The following is a 16,381-nucleotide window of genomic DNA, read 5'->3' as shown; positions in this document are numbered from 1 at the left end:
TGCCAGGCGGCCAGATACCCACTCTGACCTCCCTCGCTTCTGTCTTAGAGCGACTCGAACAGAACAATGATCTACATGCACTGAACTTGACGTGGGCCATGCCTCTAACTGATGCCACAGCCTGCAAGTTCAGAACTGTAAGTACTTTAAAAAGGAGGACTTCGGAGTTCCCGTCGTGGCGCAGTGGTTAACGAATCCGACTAGGAACCATGAGGTTGCGGTTCGGTCCCTGCCCTTGCTCAGTGGGTGAACGATCCGGCATTGCCATGAGCTGTGGTGTAGGCTGCAGACGCGGCTCGGATCCCACATTGCTGTGGCTCTGGCGTAGGCCGGTGGCTATAGCTCCGATTCGACCCCTAGCCTGGGAACCTCCATGTGCCGCGAGAGCGGCCCAAGAAATAGCAAAAAAGACAAAAAGACAAAAAAAAAAAAAAAAAAAAAAAAGGAGGACTTTACACTGAGTCCAGAAAGGATCAAGGTGCAGAGGTCAAAGAGCTGCCCAGTGGTGAAGGGTTTTCCAGGGCAGTGACCCCAGGCGGGGAGCAGACCCCTCCCCATGGGGCTCACCCTACAGCGTGTTGGCCTCACAGATGCTCTGTGTCCAACTGTCATTCAGTAACATCTCCGCCTCAACTCCACTAGATCTACGCCTCTAGGCTGAGAAATCCAGAAAACAAGGAAAGTGGTCTGTGTCTCCTACAGGTTTTAATGAGGGCTTTCCGGATGGTGGATAATGATGTAATGACTCGATTAAGAGGACATCAGTGAGATGGTACCACAGGAGGCCGCAGCCTGTGTCCCCTCAAGGAAAAAGTGATATAAAAGACCATCCTCACACCTCCACAGGAGCCCGGGACCCCAGGTGAGAGACTGCAGCACCCGGGTGGAGAAGAGAAATGAGGAGACACGCTGAGTGACGTACGTGAACCTCCAGCTTCTCTGCACATCTTGGCCCCAGGCCCTGTTGAAAAAAAGACAAAGGACCTGAATAGAGGCCAACAGGTGCATGAAAAGCTGCTCAACATCACGAATCATCAGGGAAATGCAAACCAAAACCACGCCGAACTATCCCCCACCCTTAGACGGCTACATTTCAGAAAAACAAAAGACAGCAAGGGCTGGCGAGGCTGTGGAGAAAGGGACCCTTCTACGCTGTTAGCGGGCATGTAAACTGGTGCAGCCACCGTGGAGCTCAGTATGGGGCTTCCTCAAAGAATTAAACACGGAACCACCGAAAGATTGAGCAAACCTGCCTACGGCCCTTTATCCGAAGGAACTGAAATGAGTATCTGGATTTCAGTATCTGGAAGAGATACCTGCAACCCCATGTTCACAGCATGTCTCGCATATTCATTCATGGCAGCCAAGAGATGGGAACAACGAACTGTGCGTCGGCCGATAGACAGATTCAGAAAAGGCGGTGCGCATAACGGAAACGGAACAGCATGCAGCCTTTGCACAGCAAGAGATGCTGCCATCTGCAACAGCACAGACAGGCCTGGAGGACATTGCGCCGAGGGATCTAACCCAGACACACAAAGGCAAACCCTTCATGCCCTCACTTATACATGAAATCGAATACACTCAGACTCAGAAGGAAAGAGGAGAACGATGCTGGCCTGGGGATGAAGGCTTCGTAAGGTGCAACCTTGGGGAAAAACTGTGGAAAGGACGGACAGGAACCCTCTGTGCTGTCACTTCGATTTTTCTGTAAATCTAATGTTATTTTAAAATCAAAAGGTTTATTTAAAAAAAGAAAAAGAATAGAGATCTTTTACTGGGAAGAAGAATGTCACTACAGACCAGTCAAATAGTAGAAGAAAAACCACCTGTGTCTAGCGTGGAACCTCTTGGCCGCCGGCAACGACTGGACTTTCTCCGTGAAGTTGAACGTTCTGGAAATGTGAGGGGTGCGAGCTGGGGAGGAACTGTTCCCAGGAAGGCACTCTGCTGACCCTCGGATGGACTCCACAACGCTTCCCAGGCCAGAGGCCGGGCCCTGGGGCCCAGGGTTTCCAACTTCTTCCCTTATTTGGGGTGACTTCACTTCTCTTCCCTGGGTCTGGAAGAATCTAAGCGGCAGCTTGCAGTTTGTTCCAGAAGTTCCAGATCAGCTGACGGCTGGGAGCGGGGACCAGCCGTCCATCTAGCCTGCCCGTGTGAAGGTGAGAGCGCTGCCCTGTGGGGCGAGAGGCTTAACCTCTCAGGCCCCAGTTACTTTGTCTCTAAACTAGGAAGAGTGACAGTGCTCTTGTGAGGACTGAGTTAGAACAAGAAACCCACTTGGAATAACGCCTGCTTCAATAAACATGAACTTTATTACTGTGTTTAGTTTTCTTGTGGTTGTGCTGTGGTAACAGATCCCTCCAGAACCTTAGGGGCTGGGGAAGATAAAAGGCCGCTGCATCTCTGCCCCTCCCCCAGCCACGTTCCCTGGGGGAGCAGAAGGGGACCCAGAGCCCCCACAGGGTTTGGGCATCTTTGTGGACTCAGTGCTGCGTAGGGGGCAGTAGTTACCACTTTTCGTTCATGTTTTATTGGCCAAATCAGGTCCAGTGGACAAGCCTGGTTTAACTGGGACAAGGGCAAGGTCGCGTGATCCTGTTACAGGGCGGGCAGTGGATAATCGGGAGCAGCCATGAGGATTCCACGTTACCATTACCACACCTGCCGGTGCAAATCCCCAGGACTGGAGCTTTGCAGTAAAGGAACACGATGATTCTCCTTTCACTTTTCTTAAGTGACGAGAACCTTTCTCTTGAGGCTTTACTAGTAGGACTAGGATTTGCATGAAACAAGATTCCTCTTGTGCACGCACTTCTCCATGCCAGTGCTGGAGAAGATACACAACATTTTAGAGCTGATTTCCAAAAAGAATGCACATCTCTGAGACAAAAGTTAGAGAAGACCGTTGTCAGGTAGCTTCGTGGCAAAGTGTGGCGGCGTTGGCTCAGGAGGGAAGGGGCTGGAATGGAGCCAGAAGTGCGCCTTTACTGAACGACTGTTGTCTTGCACCTGCTTTGTCCAATTAAAGAAAAACCAAACAGAATAGTTCCACAGCATCCTGGGGCTTTGGGTCACTTTTAGCACAGAGAAAATCCCAAACTCTCTCAAATCCTAGCTCCCAGCCACACTCCTAAAAAGCTCGAAACTTCGTCAATACAGAGACTAGCATTGCACTTCAGACTTTAAGGGGAAATGGCCCATGAGGACCCGAGAGGACTCCATGAGTATTTAGTTTAAAAGGTGCAGAAGCAAGACCAAAAGCCACGGAAAGGCTTCAGGAGAAATATTTAGGCACAAATGCAAAGCAACAAATAACCAAGAATAAGTTCTCAACATATAAGTTACGTCATTAGAGGACTTTATATGTTGATTTACTGACAATGAACATAACACCGAGCTGTAATTTTCAAGTGAGCTATTAGGAGTGTTTGAGGTACCAGTTGTTCTGGAGTGTGATAGAGACGCCACTTGGTGGCTACAACCACCGTCCATGTGGAAATCCAGACGGCACTGACAGTCATTCTTGGTGGTTATCAACTTGACCTCTACTGAGGGGCCCAGGTTCATGGGAAACTCATTAAGGAGTCAGGTGGTGACTCTGCCCTCCATCCCACCTGGTACCTGGTGACAGTGACTGGGAGAGAGCGGAGGGCTCCAAAACCCAACTCACCCTAAAGCCCTTCACCTCCCAGAGGCTGCATCACTGGGGGAGCATGTAATACCCCTTCTCGAATGTCCACGTCTCCACACCTATGTGTATATTTAGAAGTGCACACACACACACACACACACACAGACTTTTAATCTTAGCTGTTCCTCTCTTCTCGGCTCCAGCTGCCCTTTTGTGGGGAGCCTTCATCTGCTTCTTGAGCAAGACGAGATGGAGAATTGGGCTGTCAACCAAAAGCTAATGCAGGAGGAAGGATCCAAGTGAGAAAACAGCTTATGGGGGGGTGGTTCTTGAGAATTGCAACTGGGAAGCCACATGCAGGTAACCCCAAAAGAGTGTTCTAAGAAAGGCAGAGTCAGGGGCTTGTAAAGACACAGTCACAAGGTTGTTGAAGGTGGCTGGTGGAGAATGGTGACCAACTCGGACGGGCTCAAAAAGATTTGTCCCTGATGAATCGGTCACAAGTGGCTTTAGGGTAGGGGTCTGATAGGTTGATAGATTGCCATGAGTTATTTTCGGAGACGGGTCCCACAACTATCTTGAGTTTCTGGCAGGTGTTCTGGGTGACCTCATCAGGTGCAAAGTTCAGATCCGGGCTGAGAAGTGCACAGACCGCACTTCCTCAGCGGCCCCGCTTCAGAGCTCTCTCTTAGCAATACCGGCTCCATTTTGATTTTCCTTCCACTGGCCTCTCTCAGACGTGTACCACCTCCTGAGACCACTGGGCAAGACTATCAAGACCCCAACCCGGAGGGAGGTAGAACATCAAAACCACACAACTCAAATCCAGGGGGATACGCTAACTTTGGTCCCAGGACTTCGCTGCGCACTTGCACAGACCAAAGTTAGAGACTGAACTTTCACTCCGTCCCAATCCTTTGAAGTAGACTTCATTACCTGCACTTTTATTGATGGAGAAAATGAGGCTCAGAGAGGTAAATTCGAGGTCGCACGTGCTTCTCCCCTAACTTTTCGCACCATGAAAAATGACGTGATGTGGACATACACACCTATGGATCCCCATAGATGCGAGATCTTTCCGTCATTGATAAAGTAGAAGGAGACTCAAATAGACACAGCAACTCCCGGGAAATGCTGTGACTTCTTTTATCTGGTTGTCCCTGAAGCTGTGACATAATGCTTCTTTGTGTTTGTTTTTTTGTTGTTGTTTTGGGTTTTTTTTTTTTTTTTTTTGCTTTTTAGGACTGCACCCGCAGCATATGGAGGCTAGGCATCAAATCAGAGCTACAGCTGCCGGCCTACACTACAGCTACAGCAACACAGGATCAGAGCCTCATCTGCAACCTACATGTAGCCCACGGCAAAGCCGGATCCTCAACCCACTGAGCAAGGCCAGGGATCGAACCCTCAACCTCATGCTTCCTAGTCAGATTTGTTTCCACTGCGTCACGATGGGAACTCCACACAATGCTTTTTTTTTTTTTTTTTTTTTTTTTTTTGGTCTTTTCTAGGGCCATACCCACAGCATATGGAGGGTCCCAGGCTAGGGGTCTAATCAGCCACCAGCCTACACCACAGCCACAGCAACACGGGATCCAAGCCACGTCTGTGACGTACACCACAGCTCTTGGCAACCCTGGAACCTCAACCCACTGGTCGAGGCCAGGGATGGAACCCTCAACCTCATGGTTCCTAGTCGGATTTGTTAACCACTGAGCCACGACGGGAACCCCCACAATGCTTTTTAACACACAAATCAATGCCTATTTCTTAACCAACCCTGCTTGGTGGAATTCTTATTAAAGGTGATTTATTTTCATTTCATTCTTAAAATAAGCTTCCTTAAGGCTTCCCAGGAACAGAGGACACATTTCCTCCCTTGTGCTCACTTGGCCAAGTCCCCCTCTGGTCAGATGCCCTCTACTTACACCTGCACATGTGCAGCTGAAAGCAGCTGGAAGGAAAATGCAGCCATACTACCCGGCCTCCACCAGGAGTCAGGAGCTCACCTCCAGAGGGCTCCACGCAGCCTGGCCGGTTTCCGAGCTCCCCAGTCCACAGCCCCTCAAAGCGGGGTCCCCAGCCAGCAGCAGCCACATCACCTACCGAATGTGAAACCCTGGGGTCGAGGCCCAGCAGCCCCAGTTCTACCTTCCCTGCGCAGGAACAGCCCAGAAGCAGGAGAGGATTTCCACCTTCTGTCACCGACGCTCACACCCGCGAGCCTGCGTGTAGGCGTGCCTTCTGCCCTCCGTCTGGTTACTTTTGGGGAACTGCCGGTGCTCTTACCCAAGGCCATGCCCTCCGCTCTGGCGCCGGATTCCTCACCTCCGAAACACCCTGGGACCCAGTTCGCCACCTCAGTTTTGACCACCCCCTCGGTCATCCCTGCAGCGCAAATCCATCAGTAACATGACTCCTCCTAAACCCAAGAAACAGACCAACGTCCGAACTCTGCTGATCCTGTACCCCTTCCAGGCCACGCCTTCTCTCCCCTTTGTGTTACTTTCCTGCAGAACTGTCTACACTGAGGTCAAGCTCCTCTCTTCCCTCCTCTGGTGAGCACATCCCATCAAGCTTGTGTCCCCACCACTCACCGAAGCTGCCCTTGTTCTAGAAGGACTCCAAGGCCGCCCGTGCTCCTTCAGTCCTCATGCTCCATGCTGGTCTGAACATCCGACCCAGCTGAGTGCGGTCCCCCTTCTTCACTGGCTCCTGGGACAGGAGACGTGCCTGATGCTCCACTCTGCAGTCTCCCTGGCTGGCTCCACCTCACGTCCCTGACCTGGAAATGCTGGGACGCCCAGGGCTTCCTCATTTCCATGAGTCCCCGGGGCAGTGGTTCTCAGTCTCGGCTGCACATCAGGATCACCTGGCGCATTTTGTAGACTTTCAGTGAACCCTAGATCGATTCAATCGGAATCCCTTGGGTGGGACAGAAGCATCAGCATGTTCTCAAAGCTTCCCAGGTGATTGCCGTGTGCAGTCAAGTCTGAAAACCACTTTCCTTAGGGATCTCATCCAGTTGATTGCCAAATCCATCTATATGCTAATGGCCCTGATTTCGGCCAGGCCCTCTCCCGGACAATCTGGACTCCCACTCGGCATCTGCAAGGAGATGGCTAAGCTGCAAGTCAAACTTGAAATGTTCCAGCTGGACTTTTGATCCATGGCCTCCAAATTCAACCAACGTCTTCTTCATCTTAGCAAATGGAAAATCCATCTCTCCAGGTTCTCAGGCCAGATGTCCTGCGGTGTCCTCAACTCCCTCAGTCTCCTGGCACCCTACTCCGATCTGCAGCAAACCCCACGAAGCAAAGTACATCCTGAGCCTGACCACTCCGCAGCGTGCCCACTGCCACCACCCTAGACCAAGCCATGGCCCTCCTGCCTGGTGATGACAGTGTGGTCCCCGTGCTTCTTTCCTCCCCCTTCTCTTTCAACATGGCCAGGACAGGTCTTTCAAACCACAAGTCAGTTCTTGTCCATTCTCTGCTGAAACCCTCCAGTGGTTTCTGATTTCACCAAGGGTAAAACCCAAGGGCACTGTTTTCTCTCCAGCTACACTTTCTTAATCATTTTTATATCTATAGCCCATTTCATGCCATTGTTAATCAGAGATCATCAAAACAGATGGTAGAATTGTTCCCAGCTACAAAAATCTCACCTCTTTTCTACATGACCAGAAAACACTTTTAGATAGTTCTGGATCAGCATTTTCTAAACTTAACTGACCACGAAACATTTTAAATTACAATATACTGATGGAACACCGAGAGGAGTTCATGAAATATAAATGTTGGCTTAGATTGAAGTAGACAGCACCAAAAAAAGTTTTCAAAGGTGAATTAATCACTTAAAGAAATAATAAAAATTTGATTCATATTCCCTTTGCTTTAATACAGAACAAAAAACAAATTGGAGAAATCTGCTTATGCATAAATTAAGGTGAATAAAGTATATCGACCTAAAGTAATTCTTTTGCGTGTGCATTTTTTTAAATAAAAGAAGACATGCTTCAAAATTGGTTTTATTTAATAGTGATTTTTGGGGGAGGTGTTCTAAACACATAGCTCCTTAAAATCTGGAATGGCATTGCTAATTCCATCCCCATGTGAGGTCTCATCCCCTTGTGTGTAATTAGAGTGGAATAGAGACATTCGGCTTCTCCACGCATGATGTGGCAAAGGAACACCAAAATGTGAAGCACGTTTTTCACAATATCTGGGAGTAACTGAATCATGTTACTCCAGGAATCATTTGCTTTCATGCTGTTTATCCACTGATCCACTCTGGATATCTGAATCTGCGTATGTTTCCCTGCACTTGAAAGTTTTCGCTTTGGAAGTTCCAGAGAGTGTGAGAACCTCACGAATGCATGTGGTTTTGTCATCACTTCTGTTTGGATAAAACTGCCGTCCTCCAGCCACAGGTCTGTGGGGAGGCAATTTGTGCAGTACGAATATTTCAGGCGCCATAAATGTTGAATAATGCCACAGGTATATGTTGAAATATTCAGGCAAAATACACAGCTTAGGGCAGTGGCTCATCCACTGGCAACATTAACGTGACGGGCAGCCAACAAGTGCTGCCTGGACACCAGGAGGCTTGACCTTGGGCAACTGGCAAAGCACAGAGTGTGATGGCTTTGAGCCAGATGCCTAGGTCTTGGTTCTGCTCCGTAGCAGCTGTGTGCCAGGGCAAATGCTTTTAACACCTTTGAACCTCAGCTATCTTATCTGTGAAATGGGAACAATAACAGTCCTAGCAGGTTAAATAAAGATGAACTATGAAGCATCAGAATAGCACTTGGCACAGAGCAAGCGCTACATGAGTAAGCCCTGCATGAGCTTTAGATTACTTTTTTAAGACAGATTATCACACAGTAATAGGAATGGCTATGCCTGCTACATTTTTACAAATATCTAAAAAGTACCTTTTAAAACGTGAAGGTTGGAAGTATAACCCTTCCACTGGCCCAAAGCAACAGGCATGAAAGTTTTCCACGGATCATGTTTGAGGAAACGTCTTCTTGACGTAGTTGACACAGACTTTTTTCTAGGCTTGCACACCATATCAAGCTGTCCACTGGACATTTATCTGGAAATAATGATGACAATAAGTACCGTTTATTGGACATGTTTGGTCCAGACACAATGCTAATGGTTTGATGTGCAATTTTCTCCGAATTCCTAAACCAGTCCTGCAAAGCAGCTGTCACACTGCCTTTTCTGGGCAAGGGAAATGTGCAGCAGAGACATGGAATGACTTGCCTTGACCTTGGGGAGGGCAGGTGATGAGCCTGGAAGAGGGCCAGGCGGTCCTATTCTAATACCAGGTCCTGCCCCTCTGCCCTGCCATCCCTGGGGAAGGCTGTCAACAGCAAGGCCTAAGGCACACAGAGAAGTTCGGGAAGGGAAGATGCTCATCTGGGATGACCAAAGCTGCTGCCAGAGCGAGGTCAAGAGTGCAGTCCTGGTGGGAGGCTGGGAGCAGCCCCGGGTCTCCTTGTAACTACCCATGGCTGTCCTAAGATCTGGACTCCTCCTGCCACTGGGGAAGGAACAGTCCAGCCACCTTGGACCTGACGAGGAAGAAAGACTCCGGGGTTGGAGGGAACTCGCCCAGGGTCCCAGGGAGGGAAACCCCAAATGCCTGAGGCCATCTTGGCCGACCTTGGGTCCCCTGAAAGGCCCTTTGCCCTCACGTGTTGGTGCAGATTCTGTCATCTTTCCTTTCATGCATCCCTGAAACCTCAGGGAATGCGGCTCTTGACTTTCTGCCCCTCTTCTTTCAACACATCGAACTTTAAACATCCCCACTTCCAAACAACACCTATGCACGCTCCACAAAAGAAAGGGAAGCCAACTCCCAGTGACTCAGAAGTTGGTCACTTGCTCGTGGTGTGTCCTGTGGTCAATGCCTCCTCCCCGTCCCGCCCCACAGCTCAGCCCCCAGGAAACAAGTAGAAGTGCCACTTCCCGGCAAGAAGTCTGATGAGGGAGAAGGTTGATTTCTGCCCGACATGAATGCCTTCATGTTTGCTTTAAATTTTTTTTTCTCAAGAAAGCAAATACTTGGCTATGCAGGCACCAAAAGCAAACTTAAAAACCACCCATAAACTCATCGCTTGTAGATTACTGTGGACTGGAACGGCTCATCCTATATAGTTCCACATCTGTGAGAAACGAAACTCTCTGTGCATTTTCAATGTATTAAATATTTCTCATGATTTATGATATGTTTCATCTTAATATGTCATAAAGGAATTAACCAACTTCTTAGTAAAGAATGTGTATGCTGTTTCCATTTGCTTATAATTAAAAATGCAGTGAACATCTTTGAATATAAATCTTTGTACATATGTTATATTTTTGTACTTATTTTTAGGCTCTAATCTTAGAAGTCAAATTTCTGGGTCAAAACGTATGGTTATTTTTAAAGACTTTAATTTGTATTTCTAAGTGTTCCACTAGGAATATTGCACCAATTTAAACCTTCACAAACAATTGAGTGTGCTTCTTCTCATGTCCACTGCATCTAACTTATGCCTTATTTTTCAATCTTAGGACAATGATATTTTTAGCATTATATTAATTTATAATACTTTATACATTTAATTTATTTATTTAATTTTATTTATTTATTTATTTATTTATTTATTTTTTATGGCTGCACCTATGGCATGTGGAAGTTCCCCGGGCCAGGGACTGAATCCGAGCCACAGCTGTGGCAATGCCAGATCCTTTACCCACTGCGTTGGGCTGGGGATCGAACCCATGCCTCCACAGTGACCACAGCTGCTGCAGTTGGATTCTCAATCCACCACACCACCATGGGAATTCCTATCTTATACTTTCTAAAACAATGGTGTTGATGATTGCTTTGTATTTAAAGAAAGGCCTCTGCACTTCTTCTCTAAATTGTTAGGAATGATCCATTGGCCAGCCCTCTCCAAATTTATGTTTCAGTGTACACAGTAATACATTAATACTCAGCATGGAAAATCCAAACAATACAAAATATAGGGAATACGCTGACAGACTCTTTCTCCATCCTCTGCTCTTGTCCATCCTTCATTCTCAGCAAGTAACCACTGCTACACAACTAGTGTACATTCTTAGAGGTGTTCTGGCGACCGGACAGCTAGGCGGGAGCATGCCTACTCTCGAGAGCTGGGAAGACGTCAACAAATTGTCCCCCAAACACGTTCGCCAACATGACTTCTTCTGAAAGGTACGGGACACTCCCTCTTCAGACGCTCACCTCCCCCAGGGGCTTCAGTCTTTAATCTGTACCATCCACGAGATGGGCCCAAACTGCTCTTTTCACCCTGTGCCCCGGACGACCTCCAGAGTGGACCGACCACCTCCCATCCCCTCACACTCGCTAACTAGTCAGATTTCCTCTCTGCCCGCCCTGCCCACACCCCGTGCCCATGCGGCGCGTGAGCAGAAACAATGCAGAGGGCGGAGAACTTCTTTTCCTGGAAAAGGTCACTGGCTATAAATAACCAAAGGAAAGTGCAGTCTGTTCGGGGCTGTGAGCCCATTTACTACAGTCTCTTAAACTACGTCTGTATCCCCTAATATAAAAATTAGAGTAAATAATACGCGGTAACATAATAATGTCATATACACTTAATGAACTATAACAAAGAACATATTTGATTCCTTCCAGGCCAATCATTTAAATTATAAAGAGACATGCAGTTTAGATAACATTGTGTATGTGTGATGCACTGGCTAATAGATGGGACACTTGCCCCCTGGTGGGGGTCCAGGAGAGATGGGGGCACCCTGAAGTCCCCTGACCATCCGCAGGAACCACACTGATCCAGAGGCGCATCTAGAATGAATTCTGCACTGGGTTTGGGGTGCGCAGGGAGGAGCCCGCCCATCCAGTGGCACAGAAAGACGCGGGACATGGCAGTCGCAACCTCACAGGATCCTTGGCCAAGTGTGTGTCCAGAGACGGGGACAGGGGAGGAGCTGGGCAGTGCTCCTCCTTCCTTGGAGTACGGCCTGGGCTCTTGGGACAGAGGAGACCCCGCACGCTGAGCAGGGGCTTGCACAGGGCCCCCCTACAGGCACAGCCTGCCTGGACATGGGGACAACCAGCGCCGAGGCCTGGTGTCCAGGGACTCCAGATAGGATACGAAGGAACGTGGAGTTAAGACCTTCTCAGCTGGGAACGATTCTGCTCCCCGGGGGATTTGGCAAAGTCCAGGGACATTTCTGGTCATCACAACTGCCAGGCGGGTGCTGCTGGCACCCAGTGAGAGGTGGCCAGGGACACTGCTAACCCTCCTGTCACTCTGAGGACAGCCGTCTGCAACGGAGACTTACGGGCCCCCAAATATCAGCCAGGGCAGCACTGAGAAAGTCCAGGCTGTGCTCAGAGAGGCCCTCGGGCGGCGGGCTCCGTGGCAGCTGATGAGGCCCGGAGCTGAACTCCCTGCTCTCGGAACACTGTGTCAGGACACCTCCGGCCCTGTGCCTGTGGAGGCTGAAGCAGGCCCTGGCTTCGTGCTTCGCTCAGCAGCCTCTCACTGCAGATTGTTCTGCAACAGAGGGCACGCTGGTTCATGGAGATAATGAAAAACAGCACCGTTCATTTCCCCCGATTCTTTCTCAAAATATTTACAGTTGCAAATCTGGTGGTGACTGAATTTCTATATGACTTCAGCTCAGCCTGACTGATGTCATTATAATTCTGAGATGATGTCTGGCGCCTTTAATCAACCCAAAGTGTCACACTCTCACTATGTAGGAAGAACGCCTCTCGTGACAATAAACAAGGCCGGCAAAATCAACAGATAATCCATGTTTCTGTTCCAGGGCCAAGGTCTGGGGCCAATTCACGAGGCCGTGATGGGGCCACGTGCAGCAGAATTCATATTTACTGGAGTAGCCTTCGTATTGATTTTAGTGAGATATGTATGTGTTCTTTCTTTCCCTATCTCCCCCTCCCAGGCTGTAGTGAGTGAACACCCCATGTTCACATGGAGGAGAGAGATTCACTTCATTTCAAAGAAGCATCCACGCTTCATCACGTGATCACAGCATATCCCACTCTAGCAAAGCCACGGTTCCTTAAAACATAACAAAGAACGAGCATTAGATTTGAAAAAGTATATGTGGAAATCTTGGTGGATACGAAGAAGCAAGATGAGGGGGTTGAACCAGAACATTTAAAGCATCCTCTTCCTATTTTGTCTATTCAGCATGTAATTTATTAAGTACTTTCCATGTGCATTTATGAACCTGCATTTTATATATTACGAAGTGTGCATTTTTATAACAATTGCATTCATCACTTTCCAAAATTATCACTGTGTGGATTATTTATAAATTTCTTGCAAGAGCCCATTTTAAACACCTTTTCAGCCACGGATTCAATTAACAAACCTTTTCAAGGTTGCAGACAGAGCCGCTGGGTACATTACAGACAGGATTTGGGGCGGCTGGGGTAAACAGAGTAGCCATGTTCAGAACTCAGAACTCAGCATGTGACAAGTAAGACTCTTCGCCCATGAATTCCCTGCAAGAAAGGTCAAGGCCAGGTTCAGCCTCTACTTCGACTTCAGCCACTTTGCGCCGCCCCCGCCGGGCAGGTGCATCGACCTTGGTCTTTCGGCCTCTCCATTGCCACCCCCACCCCTGCCAGCACTGATGCATGGAAGGAACTCCTTAACTCTTATGGGCGCGGTCCTCCCTGCTCGCCACCCAAATGCCCGCTGCTCCAGAAAACAGATCCTGGATGATGCAGAATAGCAACATGGATGAGATGCGGTGGTTTGCGTTGAATGTTAGGGTTCAAGTCTTACCTCGGCCAGTTACTAGTTACATCATCTACAAAATCGAGATTGAAAAACAGTAACTTCCTTTGTCAGGATTGAGCTAAGTGCCACAAAGGACTGTATGTCCACACTGGCGGGGCTCAGAACTGCAGAGCTACTGTGAATGTCCTGCTTGGGCTGGAGCCGGCAGAGGCCGCGCTTAGGTGTCGAAAGCACCGTCTCCTTGTTGTCACCCCTCCCCAGAGCACCCCCTGAGCTGTTCACAGCATCTTTGGACTTCCTTCAGGTGCCTGGCCTGGGATTGCTTCACTGCCCTTCTCTTCCTGCTGCCCCTGTTTCCTTTTGGGCATCTCCACACCCTCACATCTAGTACAATCATCCAGGGCATTTATTCTTTTACAAGAGAAGTGAAGAGCTGGCATCTTCTTGTATCTTCCATTTTTAGGTCAGCCTAGGAAATAGCAAGGATCTAGCTTCAGGTCAAGCTGGATCCAGTGACTCCAATACCTTTATAGGGTTTGATCTTTTTCTCTCCACTTCCAGGATGTGCTTTCCTTTGGGCTAGTCTACTCTCAAACAGGCTGCACACTCAGGGAAGGGAGATGCCCACCAGTCTCTCTTTACATGTACACAGCTTCCAAGCCATCCCCAGGCAACAGGATGAACCATGCCCACAACCTCTCAGAGCTGCCTCTGGCCAGAAAAGAAGTGGCCCCAGTGTCTGTGCACTGTCCCTGGACAATCGAAGTAGAAGCGTGCTGCCAAGAGGAGGTCAGGTGTTTCCAGGGGTGCAGAATCAGACAGAAGATCCCAGAACTGTGCTCGTTCTCGATAACATCCTCATAACAGTGCTGTCACTGCTTGCGAGGAGAATGGTGTCTGGTGGGAGAGGGAGTGAAGTGGAAGCAGTAGGGGCCTGGCAGCTGGAAGACCTGGATTTTGGTCCAGTCTCCATCACTCATGAGGGCAGCCAGCTGCCACTGGGTCTGAGTGACCTGAGCACTTGACTCCACCCTCGGAGCATCACCACCGCCCTGCCCATGAGATGTCATCACCACCAATTAGTGTTCGGAAGACAAGGCTCGCGGGAGGGGGGCCTGCCCAGGGCTATCTGGCTCTGGGTGACGGTGCAGCAGCCTGAGTCATGCCCAGGGCCATGTGAGGGCCGAGGAACACAGGAAGGCCACGCGTGGGCTTCCAGGTCCAGTGCCTCTGGATTGGCTGAAGCCCCAAGCTGGTGAAAACCGCGCCACATACATCATCAGGTGGTCCCGGCACGGTCCTTTCACCTGCGCTTTCTAAGCCTCACTGCCATCACGCCCAAGGACCCTCAATGGGTTTGGCTTCTTAGCCCATCAGCGTTAGCGTCCTCTGACTCTAGGCCTCCCCGCCCTCCACATCCAGTCCTCGTCACCCAACACCCAGGCCCACATGCCTAAAGAACCAGCGTTAGAGGACAAAGGGACAGCTAGGGAAAGAACCCGCTGCCCCATCCCCCAGCACCTCCTTCCCTTAAGAAGGGCTCCTCCATATCCCGCCCTCTCCCATCCGCTGGGTCCCCAAGAGAAGTCCCAGCTCTTCCGTCCTCCTCAACACCCACCCAAGGGCACGGGCGATTAGTCTGGGAGTGGGTGTCAGACACCAGCTGCGACAACCAGATTCCTCCCTGGATGTGAGAAGAGGCTGTCTCTCTCCTGGACTGAACGTCAAGTGCATCAACACCCAACATCAGCTGGTGGCCACGTCCCCTCCATCTGGAAAAGGCCAGTCTGCGGTGAGAAAGAATGAAGCCGAAGGCAGAGTGAAACCAGAAAGGGCAGGTGTCCCAGGAGCCTCTCAATCTTCGGGTCTACCTGCTCCTGAGATTCAGGCATTTCCATCCTCCTTGTTCTCTGGCTTTTCTGCAGACCACATACTCTCCTTGTCAGTTAGCTGATGGAGACAGACTAGTCCCATTACAGCTTTTTAGTTGTTAAAAAAAAAAAAGTCCTAACTAACTCAAAACATTTTCCAGAGCTAGTAATCTCTTAGTCCATTAGTCCTCCATAAAATCTTTGTTTGTACGTCTGATGCTTATAACTTGCATTTCTAACAGCCTGAATGGACCAGACTGAGCCTCAGTCTGCACCCCAAGGGCAATGACAGCGGGAGCGCATGTGCTTATTCTCACCCAATGCTACCTGTCAGCAAAGCTCCCATTACCACCGAGGGGACAGAGATATGGACCAGGGCAGCATGGACCCTGAAGATGCACGTGATAAAACAGGCCTGGCACATGGTAACTGTGCACCAGGACAGGTGGTCAGGCATCACAGCAGAGGTGCAGAGGCAGGTGGCCCCTTGGGAGTCTGGAGGAAGCAGGTGTTACCCTGGCTCCTGGAGGCTGGAGGCGTGCCTCAGGAAAGACTCCTTGGATAAGGTGTAATCTCATCAGACTAAGGGGCAGGATAAGACAAGAACTCCAGAGAAGCACAGCACCGCTTCCTACCTGAATTCCGCACCAATAAAAAGCCAAAGAGAACTACAGCAAAGGAAAAAAAAGGTTGCCGTCCTTACAGAAGCCTAGCGAGCTTGTTACTACCCACCCCTGAATGAAGCCTGTCTGGCCACAGCCTGCTTAGGAGAAGAGCTGCTTTTAGTGCGTGACAAAGATCCAGGGTGACTGCAGAGTGTAGCCCCCAAAGTGGGGCATGAGAGTAAGAGGGCGCCGTTGGTGATTATGCTGGAACAGCAGTAAAATCCAGACTGCTCCGGACCAAGAGGGAGCAGCCCAGGACCTTCTGGCCGTGGGAAAAGAGGCAAATTCCACAGGGACCAGGAAGCTTCACTGGGCATGCCCAGCTCCTTCCCCAAACCGAGCAGTCAGAAACCCCGGCTCCCCTGGGGATTTGTGGGGGAGAGAAACCAGGTGTCCAGCCAAATCCTTTCAAGGTGAGCATCGA

General features: G+C 49.6%; 1 long non-coding RNA gene across 9 annotated transcripts in view; it reads right to left on the bottom strand.

Annotated features, from left to right (window-relative positions):
* The window catches only part of LOC102161661 (uncharacterized), a 509,074-nt gene that overhangs the window by 179,039 nt on the left and 313,654 nt on the right, over positions 1 to 16,381 (bottom strand). For 6 of the 9 annotated variants that reach the window (XR_014832667.1, XR_014832665.1, XR_014832663.1 and 3 more), the window contains 2 exons: positions 8,574 to 8,737; positions 839 to 961 (listed from right to left, as the gene is read on the bottom strand). This is a non-coding gene — a long non-coding RNA (uncharacterized LOC102161661). The remainder of the gene's footprint in view (positions 1 to 838; positions 962 to 8,573; positions 8,738 to 16,381) is intronic. The other 3 variants (XR_014832664.1, XR_014832669.1, XR_014832666.1) reach the window with 2 other exon arrangements.

Source organism: Sus scrofa, chromosome 17, assembly GCF_054392235.1.
Source record: "Sus scrofa isolate SSC_HxYL_T2T_F1_AM1 chromosome 17, Sscrofa_HxYL_maternal_Yorkshire_Landrace_v2.0, whole genome shotgun sequence".
NCBI classification, from domain to species: Eukaryota; Metazoa; Chordata; class Mammalia; order Artiodactyla; family Suidae; genus Sus; species Sus scrofa.
The sequence above is the reverse complement of the archived record's forward strand: the minus strand, read 5'-3'. Positions and strand labels throughout refer to the sequence as shown.